A 7,894-nucleotide genomic window follows, 5' to 3' on the forward strand; every position below is an offset into this window, starting at 1 on the left:
TAGAGATAAAAAAGTATTTTTAAAAAAAATAAAAACAACTTAAAATATACAACTACCATGCATAAACAGACCTTAAACTTTTGTGGTCGCACTTGATTCAGTAGCAGATTTCGTTGTCTCTTTGTCTCAATTCAAAATGCTTCTCTTCCTTTCCTTGGAGGGACAGTTTGGAGTTGGGGTGACTACTAGTTCGGGGTTGCAGTTTAGTCACAACTGACCTTGTCAGTTCTCATAATGGCAGCGTTTCTTCCCTCGTGCCATAAAATTGAAACATCAACTTTTTCATATTTAACGACCCAAACAAACCTTTTTCATAATTCTAACACATACCATGTGCCCAACGTTGGGTTGAGTAACATTGCAAGAACTCCGACGATCACTTTATGGAGACCAATTCATCATATATTTGGGACATGTAAAACGGGATTTTACTGAATAAACTCTTTTTCTTGGGTTAACAAAATTAATTATAAGGCTGGCTGAACTCACTACATGACCAGAAATATACGGAACAATTAATCATGCCAAAAGTGCTAAAGATTAATAACCCACTAAACACGTTCGCAAGAACTTAAACTCTTTTTGTGGCATAGTAATTAAGTAATTTTTTATTGCCTCGACCCTATATATAGTTGGTTGTTAGAAAAAGAAAAAAAAATTAAGGTGAGTGTGCGCATGCATGTGTATCGCAATCAGCTTGCTTGCATCTCAAGAATATTCGGTTCATATATGAAGCTAAGAACAAAGAACGAAAGGAAAAAGAAATAAGAACCTCCCAAGTCAAAACAGCCCCCAATGTTTAGTTTGCCTAATTTATTATCATTTGTGAAAGACAGATATATATGATGTTTAATTTTGAGGTTAACTTGATATAACATGGTTGAGTGGAAGTTTAGGTAGAAAAGTTCGAGCAAAAGCTAGGTATCACTTCCCTTTTTCGTAAAGAAGAGAAAGGGACCAATACAAATGCAAGGAAGTTGCAATTATGTACATGTCGGTTGCAAAACATCAATTAAAGAATTACGTTGGTACAATGTTTACTCCTCTTTATTTATTTTCCTCCTAAAACAAAAAAGAGAAATTATTCTATCGTGTAGGGAGCTAAAGGCTATTTAATCACAAACATTGAGTTTAATGATGTGTAGCACTTTATCCCTTGCAGAGAGAGAAAAGTTTTGAAAATGTTGCCTCTGTTGGTTTGCTTATTTTCCTTTTTGTGTGAACCTTGTTACACGGATCAATCGGATCCGTGCAAATTGCACAATGGTCCCCTATATACTCATTGTTCCCATACTCTATTTGGTTCATTCTAACTGATGCCTACCTTACATACAACACAAACAATATATGAGAAAAAGAGAGGGAAAGAAAAAGCATGAAAGGGTCACCCAACCAATGTTTTTAAAGCCCGTTGAAATATATAGAAACTCTCGCTAGAGTGTCTGCATGTGGTGGCGTGAGCGTGATATTATTAAATTCGTTTCAACAATAGGACCACATGCACACATCTTTCTCCTTGTTTTACTTTTCATCATCTTCTAATGCTTTGTGGTTTCCCCTCCCTAATTCATCTGTGAAGTTACCAAAATGGCCAATTCACAATAATCACAACCCGTGATTATTGGGCACTACTCTTTAAATTTCCCCTATCAAACTTGTTTGTGTTATATATAAATATATATATCCCTTTCATGCAAAATTTTCCACAAAATACATTATCCTTCCCCAAAAGAGAGAATATGGTAGAATTTTATGTTTCTAAAGGGATTAATTTACGCATCATTCATAAATTAGTATCTCTTATGCGGTTCCAAAAATTGAAAATGGTTACATATATACGGTATGTATTAAGCAGTATATATGTATGCATGAATGAATGAATATATATATTTTAATATATACTACCCCCACACCCTAAAAAAAGGAAAAGAAAAACTGTATAGACTTGCACAAAAATACAAATTAAGAAAAAGAAGGGAAGACAGTGATCTATCTTCATCATATAAGACAAAAGAGATGACACTGGAAACAGCAAAACTAGCTACTTAGAACCAGAGATGGTCCAAAATGTAGCCTAATAAAAAAACGTAGAAAAGAGGGAGACAAAAAACTAAAAAGGAACCACATACTTTTATTATGCTTTTGCTAGCTATATGTTTACCATCTTCCCATCTCTCTTATCTGTACGCAATCCTCAACCTTGAAGAGACGAGGAAGAACGACACAAGATGTGTATATATATACATACATAGCCTAAGAATTAAACAAGTACAGATGAAGATTACAAGAAGCTACGGTCTGTGGAGAGAAGGGTCATATATTTGTATACTCTCTTGTCGTGTACCTGCAGCAGTTGAAGCTGCCAGCATGATCTGAGTTTACCTTCAAATAATGGTAAGAACAGATCATGTGGCTGCTTCACCTGTTGAATGGAAGCATATAGAAACCCTAATTTGCTTTCAGTTCCTCCAGAAGAATCTCATCCGGTTCATAGAACCCTAGAAAAGGTTTCTTCAATTCATCCTTGCATCTTGTATTTATACTTTATATGTTTGAACATGTGGATACTATTTCATTGTTTTTCTTTTTTCCCTCTCTTCTAGTTTTTCACATAAATATATGCATGTTTTCTGGATGGCTGGATTGTTGTATTCCTGTGTTGGCTAAATCTGGGGATTACATTTGAATCGGCATATGTTGCTTGGTTTTTTCAAAAAGAAGAGGAGAGGCTAAGGATGTTGGCATATGCTCAGGATTCAAGTGTGACAGTAACACGTTTTAATTTGGTGCGTCCTGTACTACCTTGGGGTTGGAGACTCTTTTTTTTTTTTTTTTTTATAAATATTTTCTCTAGTCACCTAAAACTGTTTCTTTTGTTGCTGTTGTTCATTTTTTTCTATTGCATATGCAATTATGTGTTGGTTTTGATTTGCCTTCTAATTACCTTCTCATCAGTACCATATATTGTTTTATATGCATTATGCACCTGATAAATCGGGAGTTCCCAACTTCCAGATCTACAAAATTTGAATATAGATGTGCACAATTAATTAGACATTGGATTAATTGTTCCTCTCTTCCCCCATCCAATCTCGTATATGTCGATCTCTTGTACCTTACCCACATATTGTCCATCAATAAATACAGATGATCATGATCTCATATTTATGATAGATGCTACTGACAATCGAATGATTATATATTGTGCAAACCAATATTACTGCACGATGGTATCCTTAACATATATATGGAATGAACTTGGTGTGCTTGGACTTACTCTGTTAACTAAATTTGATGAAAATTATCTATAGTTTCTGGGTGAAGATTTTGTTTGGGAAACTGAATGAGGAGAAAAAGGAAATAGAAAGAACAAAAACAACAGTACTGATGTATAAGAATGTATGTACCATGCATCATATCTTTACATTTTCTCTCACCTCATTGTTGTTTTCCAAAAGAAGGCTACCTGATAGCACAGTTACTGAGCATTTGGAAAATGTAAAAGTGGACGATGGATGAAAGAAAGAAAGACACTTGAATCTAAGTTGGGTTGGTAGACAGTATCAAATAAAAAGGCAGAACGAACATTGTAGCACTTGCTTTATATAATACTTCGATTCTAAGATTCCTGACTAGATTAATTCTTACACAAAATGCATGGTATCTATCGGAATATTTCATATATACTGTCATCACATATGCAAACTAAATTTACTTGCTAATAAACAGTCACGATATTGAAAAAAAACAACTCATTACTCTTGCATAGCTCAGTTTAGATTAACTGCTTAGAACTTCTATCTCCTCTGTTACTAAGACTTGATAAGGTAAAAATATTAACTCTATAAATTAAAAATAAATTTATATGTAGGTATTAATTAATTTATGGAAAAGTTAGCTGAAGTAATTTCTGAAAAGATTACGATATATATTTATTTTAACTTAAATGTGAAGTTTAATTTATTGTTTCTTTGATTTTTTTTTCAATGATGTTGAGAAATTTGTTCAAACTCACACAACACTCTTTGAGTTTAGAGATTTTTCCGGATTTAAACTGGGACCTCATCTCCTTCCTTAAATATTTTGTGACAAAAAAACTCACTACTCATCGTTCCTGTTCCTTGGAAACTAAATTAAAATAACACTAATCTTATAATTAAGCGATTTCTTGGAGTTTTTTTTTAAAGAGATATTTTTTAAGGAGGATTTTACCAAAATTTTGTTTATGAACTCTATACAAATACAGAAATTTAAATATTGATAATATTTTATTTTTAAAAAGTAAATAAGTAAAATTAATAATTATAATTTAAATATAAATAATATCATAAAGATTTGAAACATAAATAATATACGTTTCTAAAAAAATAAACATATTTTTTAAAATATAAATATTTAGACTGAGCATGTGGGGCCAAAAGAAAAAAAAATAATAAAGTAAGTTGGTCATATTGACTGACTTGACATTCTTCCACGTGAAAGTAAAAATCTTGCTTTTATAATTTCTCCGTCGCTCTCACTGGTGCTGAGGTTCTGTGAATTCTTACAACGTTTGGTCCTCTCAACACTGCTGTTAATAATAATACCAACAATAATATGAATAAATTACATGTGTAAGTGAGTTAGAATGAGTCGAATTTAGATAAATTTATTATTTAATTTAATCAAAACTTAATGGATTGGATTCCTACAATCTTTTTTAAAAATTCAATTTAACCCAACTCAATCACAAATGGATTGTATTAGATTGGATTAATCAGGTCGACATAATTATATTTATTTATTTTTTATAATAATTTAAATATTTTAAAATAAATGTAAATTATTTAATACATTATTGCAAATTCTATGTTATCAATCTATAAAGAAAAAAATTATACAAATTAAATTCTAAAATAAATTTGTTAATCTGTCACATTATTATCAACTCAAAAATATAAAATAAAATTTAAAATAAATATAATATATTGTTATAATGTTATTAAGCTAAAACACAAAACTTATTACTAAATAAGAGTAACAATTAGTATTGTCCTAAGTAAATGATCATTCAAACATTATTATTATTATTATTATTATTATTATTATTATTATATATGATCAGGTTGTGTTGGGTTGATAACGAGTTGAAAATACAAAACTCATTACCTGGCCCATACAGTACTGAATTTTGATCGAATTGAGTTGGGTCTGATCCAAATACTAAAAAAATTCAATCCAAACTCCTTAGATTGATTTGGATCAGTTCGGTTTCGCGGGTTACCCATTGCCGCTTACACCCTTAGAATAAATTACACTTATATCTTTTGTGTTATTTTTTTATATTGCACTCGATAGTCCTTTGTTATTTAGATTTATAAAAAAAAATTCTTAAAAGTTAAAAAGATATTATACTTTTTCCTACCGTAAGTCCGTTGTCATCGTTAGGGTCACCGCATCTAAGGTATTGTCCGCTTTGACCCTCTTCATTTGGCGCTAGAAGGAGGGCGTGACCAGAAGCTTCGTCGACCAACCTATCAATGCTTGGTAAGGGGTACGCGTCTTTGAGGCAAGCTTTGTTCAAGTCGGTATAGTCGACGCACATACGCCACTTTCCCGAGTTTTTTTTTATGAGAACTACATTGGCCAGCCATGTAGTGTATCTGACTTCTCAAATGAAACCTGCTCTTATTAGCTTTTGTGTCTCGGTTATGATGGCTTCTCATCTTTCTCCACCGACCTTTCGTTTTCTCTAAGCCACTGGTTTGGCCTCTTTGTAGATTGTCAACCTGTGACAGATAAGGTTAGGGTCTATACCTGGCATGTCGGCGCTGGACCATGCAAATAGATCGACGTTCTTGGAGATCTCGGCTATCAGTTGTTGTCCCAGCTCCGGGCTTAGTTGTTGACTTATTTTGGTGCATTGGCCGGGGAGTTTGCTGATTTAGAGATCGGCCAATTCATCGATAGGGCTTGGGCAGTTGTTGTGGGACTCCAATCTAGGATCCAGGTTGGTAATTTTGGCCTGAGTTGTGTGAGCTACGGTGGTAGGTTCGTCTCGGCGTTGCTCCGCTACTGGTGATGATGCTTTTAGGCTTTCGGCGTAGCATTGCCGAGTTGTCCTCTGATTTGCCTTAATAGAGACTCTGCCCATTGCCCCTTGGGAGTTTCATCGTCAAGTGCGGGGTAGACACCACCGCTCCAAGTTGGTTCAGCGTTGGCCTGCCTATGATGATGTTATACGATGTGTTGGCATCGACGAGGAGGTATGTGACCATGATTCTTTTTGAGTTGGGGGATCCCAAAGGTTGTTAGCAGCTCTATGTATCCCTGAGTGTGGACACGTTCACCTGCAAAACCGACTAGGGGTTCTGTGTGAGATTGGATGAGAGAGTGAGAGATTTCTAACCTTAAGAACGTTAGTTAATATAGGACGTCAGCTGAGCTTTCTTGGTCAATCAACATCTTGTGGACTTCCCAGTTAGCTACTTCAATAGTGATGACCATGGGGTCATCTTGGTTTGGACAGATGCCGACATAGTCGTCATCCGTGAAGGTAATTGGTGGTGTGTTGCGCGGTAGGGTTGAGGTGTCAACATGGACATTGTTGATACTGCGCAAGTATCTTTTGCGTGCTGAACTACTTGAACCACCCCCTGCGAAGCTGCCTGCAATCGTATTGATGACTCCGCGTAAGGGAGTCTTACCTGTGTCATGACTTACCACGGCATGCACCGCCCACCAATGTTTTGCTGGGAACTGGAGGGTTCGTCTGTCCAGGCATTGGAGCCCCAACCTCATCCTCGTCTGCGACCATGTCCATGGTAGCCTCCCCTATGAGATTGTGACCGTTGGACGTACTGTCCACGGTGTCCTCCTTGGACGCGAGTTCCTCAATGCGATCCCTGAGTGTTTGGCTTTCCTCGATTGTGTGATCGTAATTTCTATGGTATTGGCAATGCTTGGATTTGTTAGCATTGTTGGGGTTGTGCCTCGATGGTGGCAGGGTAATCAGGTCGGTGTTACTGGCTTCCTCTAGTATATGAACTCGGGGCGCGTTCAGGGGGGTGTAGAAGTCATACCTCTCGCCTTTAGTCTTCCGAGGCTTTTTGAATTGATTGTCATTGGAGACTCTCATCTTGTCTTTGTGACCGTGGTCTTGCTTCCCTTGTGGCTTTCCACGGACTTGGTCACGGAATGTCCTGTGCTCCTCCATCTGGATGTATCTGGCGGCTCGGGCGCGGAGCTCGTCCATGTCCGGGGGAGGTCACCGACAAAGGTTGTCGACAAAGGGCCCGACTTGAGCGCCATGAGCATGGAAAAATACTTATACTCCTAAATTCTCCTTCTTTCAATAAGATTTTTTAAAAGTTGAAAAATACTACTCTCACATCTCCTAACTTCTTCTTCCTTCACGCAGTCTTCTTTAAACTCCATCATCGCCTCATCCTCCTCTTCCTCTTCCCCCCTCTTTAGTGCCTTGCTCTAGAAAAAATAAAACACAAGCTTAAACATAAAAATTTGGCATACATGCTACTCTAGAATAAGACATTTTTATTACTCAATGAATAAAATCTTTACTGAATAAGGGACCCAAATCTCACCTTTGCACCTCCTAATCTCATTATCTACACATGATGCTTTATTTATTTTTAGATAATCTATCTTTCCATTAGAAGTTTAGAACATTCAATTATGCATAATCGGTGTAAACAAGGTTGCACCAGAAAAAGAAAATTGATATTGGAAAGAGATAGAAGGAAAAAAAATATTTAAAACAAGTACAAAACTAAAACTAAAACTAAAAAAGAGGCAACACAAAATTATAGTAGAATTCAGTGTAATACATTGTGGATTTCTTCTTATTTCCATAATAAAGATTTGAAAGTCATGAGTGGTCCATTTCTTGGACTTG

At 35.7% G+C, this 7,894-nt stretch overlaps 1 long non-coding RNA gene across 1 annotated transcript; it reads left to right on the top strand.

Annotated features, from left to right (window-relative positions):
• Positions 1 to 1,773: 1,773 nt before the first annotated feature.
• On the top strand, positions 1,774 to 3,173 carry LOC114915398 (uncharacterized). The gene is made up of 2 exons (XR_003803379.2): positions 1,774 to 2,507; positions 2,604 to 3,173. It is a non-coding gene; the product is annotated as an uncharacterized LOC114915398 (long non-coding RNA).
• Positions 3,174 to 7,894: the final 4,721 nt, after the last annotated feature.

This window comes from Cajanus cajan, chromosome 7 (assembly GCF_000230855.2).
Source record: "Cajanus cajan strain Asha chromosome 7, NIPB_CcT2T_4, whole genome shotgun sequence".
Taxonomy (NCBI): Eukaryota; Viridiplantae; Streptophyta; class Magnoliopsida; order Fabales; family Fabaceae; genus Cajanus; species Cajanus cajan.